Raw genomic sequence first — 3,823 nt, forward strand, 5'->3', positions numbered from 1 at the left:
AAAATAAAAAAAAAATTCAATAAAAGTTTCAAAAAACCTTTTCCATTTTTTTTTTTAAAAAAAAAAAAAAGCTTTCCAAATATTTTTTAAAATATTTTTTTTTAAAAAAAAAAAAAACTTATTTTTTTTCCTTTTTTGCCGGACCCTTTTATTAATTCCAAACAAAAAAATAGTAAAAAAAAATAATAATAGTGGTAATAATCCAAGTATAATATACTAATATTTATAATTAATAACATAAATATTTTTTGAAGTCATTAGAAATTAATAAAACTAATTTGAAAAGAAAATCGAGTGGTAAAAATTTAATTCGAATTCAAAAAAAAATGTTAATTCTTGATTATTTTATTTTAAAGATAAATAAATATGGTTTATTTTAAATATAACTAAATACTATTAATTAAAATGATTAAATGATAATAAATATGTATAAAGATTAAAAGCTTAAGTACATATACATTCAAGTTCAGAAGAACTCATGAAGTAACGAAGATCTAAAAAAAAAAAGGACTTAAATTAAAGACCCAAAATGTTGGAAATGATAAAGGGTTACAATAAAAAAAATTTCAATATTGTATAGTAAATTGATATTTGTTAAAATAATAAGGGGTTATATATAATTGCCCTTACTGATATTGTTGTTATTTTAAAAATGTAATATTAGTATTACTTAAAAAAATGGAACATGTACCTATAGTGTTGGAATATAATGAAAATAATAGGAACATAAAACCATTGTAAGGTGTAAAAAAGTAGGAATAACTTAACTTAAAAGTAGGAATAATTTACTAAAAAGTTGAAAAACTATAATGGAAAGCATGAATTTATGAAGTAAAATTGGGCCGTCAGCCAAAATATTAGAATACACTTAAAAGAGTAGGAATACGTAACAAAACAATTCTAAAAATAAAGTTGAAATTGATTAACAAAAAGTAGGACTAAAAAAAATAAACTTGAAACATCTAATCAAAATATTAGAATTCAATACAAAGAGTGAGAATATAAAACCAAAAAATGATGGAAAAATGAGTGGAAGAGCAAAGTTTAAAAGTTGGAATAACTTGATAAGAATTTGATAAATTCCAATGAAAAGTCGAGATCCGAAAAATGAACTTAAAACATTCACCTAAATGTTGGAATTCAATAAAAAGAGTAGGAATATAGTATCATGGAAAAAAGAGTTGAAGAGGTTAACACAATAGTTGGAACAACTTACAAATAATTTGATGAATTCCAATGACAAATAGGGATCTTAATAATGAACTTGAAATATTAACCCAGAATATTGGAATTTAGTAAAAAAAAAGTAGGAATATATAGCCAAAATGTGATGATAATAATAGTTGAAGAACTTAACCAAAAAGTTGTAAGTATCTACCAATAATATGATAAATTCCAACAGTGAATAGGGATATGAAAAATAAACTTGAAACATCCACAAAAATATTGAAATTCAATTAAAAGAGTAGGACTATAGAACCAATATATAGTAGGAAAATGAGTGGAAGTGCTTAACACGGAAATTGAAACAACTTGACAAGAATTTAATAAACTATAATGAAAAGTAGAGAACTAAAAAATAAACTTGAAACATGTACTCAAATATTGGAATTCAATAAAAAAAGTATGAATATAGGACCAAAATTTGGTGAGAAAATAAGTTGAAAACGTTGACCCAAAAGTTGGAACAACTGACAAAGAATTTGATAAATTTTAATGGAAAGCAGGGGTTTGAAAACATAACTTGATATATTTACCCAAATGTTGGAATTCAATAAAAATAGTAGGAATATAAAACCAATAAATGGTGAAAAAGGAGTGCAAAAGCATAACCCGGAAGTTGGAATGACTTAACAAGAGTTTGATAAATTCCAATGAAAAATAGATATCTTAAAAATAAACTTGAAACATTTACCCAGATGTTGGAATTCAATAAAAAGAGTAGAAATATTGAACCAAAATTTGATGGGAATAAAAGTTGAAAAGGTTACCTCGAAGGTTGGAACAACTTACAAAGAATTTGATAAATTTTAATAGAAAGTAGGGATCTAAAAACTGAACTGGATATATTTATCCAAAATGTTGGAATTCAATAAAAAGAATAGAAATATAGTACCAAAAAGTTATGGGAACAACAATTGAACAGTTTAACCCAAAAGTTATAAGTACTTACCAATAACTTGATAAACTTCAACAATAAATAAGAATTTAAAAAATGAACTTGAAACATCTATGGCAAATATTAGAATTCAATGAAAAGAGTAGAAATATAAAATCAAAAAGTAATGGAAAAAAGAGTTGAAGAGCTTAACCTAAAACTTGGAATGAGTTACTAATAATCTAATAAATCCAACAACAAGTAGGGATCAAGAAATAAACTTGAAACATTTGGAAAAAATATTGAAATTGCGTAAAAATAGTAGAAATATAGAACCAAAAAATGGTGGAAACAAGAGTTGAAGAGCATAACCTAAAAGTTTGAAGAACTTAGCAAGAATCTGATAAAGTTTAACAACCAATCAAGATTTAGAAAATGAACCTGAAATATCCAAGCAAAATGTTAGAATTCAATGAAAGAGTGGAAATATAAAAACAAAAAGTGGCGGAAATAAAAGTTGAAGAAATTAACCTAAAATTTAAAATAACTTAACAATAATTTGATAAATTTAAACGTGAAGTAGGGATCCAAAAAGTAAATTTGATACATTTACCTAAAATATTGGAATTCAATAAAAAGAGCAGGAATATTGAACCAAAAAGTGGTGGAAAAATAAATTGGAACAACTTAGTAATAACTAGATAAAGTCTAACAGAATATAGAGATTAAAAAATAAACTTGAAATATTTGAAATACTAACTAGGCAACCCAAGAGGGAGGGTGAATTGGGATTTTAAAATTATCCTAGGCAAACCACACAACAATTTAATCTAATGCCTTAATAAATTCAAAAACAATAAATTCAATAAAAGCACAATAATAAATGAGTAAGGGAAGAGAAAGCAAACTCAAGGATTTTTACGTGGTTCGGCAATCCCCGCCTACGTCCACGCCTCCAAGCACACCGGGCTTGAGGATTTCACTAAGCTAGCCTCCCAAGGCTTCAAACGCTTACAATTGACTTCCAAGGTGTTAATGGACCTTTACAACAAGAGATTATCCCCAATCTCTTAACCCAAGTGTATCCCAACACTTACAATCTTTTAACTTGATTTTACAAAAAAGATTACAAATGAATCTCTCTCACACAATGTGTTTGATCACAAGTGAAAGCTCAATGTGTGAATGAATGAGATGAATACAAGAATTTAAAAGCTCAATGAAAGTTGTATTCTTAATATTTTGCTCAATGATGATCGTTGGAATTCTTCTTGTTTGAATTGGATTGAGCTTATTTATAGTTAGAGCTAAAAAACTAGCCGTTATAGACTGTCTGCTAGAAAACGGTTCGCCGTTAACCATTAACGGTTAACCGTTTAGGCTGGTCAAAATTACCGTTGGGCCAATTTTCAAATAAACGGTTTACCGTTTAGGATTACCCTTTCGCCGTTAAATTCCAGAGATCGACAAAATAAATTTATTTTAACCATTCTTGCTAAACGGTTCAAGGTTAGCAATCTGGAAATAATCGGTTAACCGTTTTCAATAAACGGTTCACCGTTATGTTCAGTAGCATTATTTTAACAATACTATGCAGAACATGCTTTCTGAAAATTATCAGTTAGCCGTTTTAAATAAACGGTTAGCCGTTTGCTACAGTGATTGCTACAGTGACATATTTTTAAAATTTACAATTTGACCCTAAAACTTTATAAAACTATATTA

The sequence above is a fragment of the Citrus clementina genome, unplaced genomic scaffold, assembly GCF_000493195.1.
Source record: "Citrus clementina cultivar Clemenules unplaced genomic scaffold, Citrus_clementina_v1.0 scaffold_8, whole genome shotgun sequence".
NCBI lineage: Eukaryota > Viridiplantae > Streptophyta > Magnoliopsida > Sapindales > Rutaceae > Citrus > Citrus x clementina.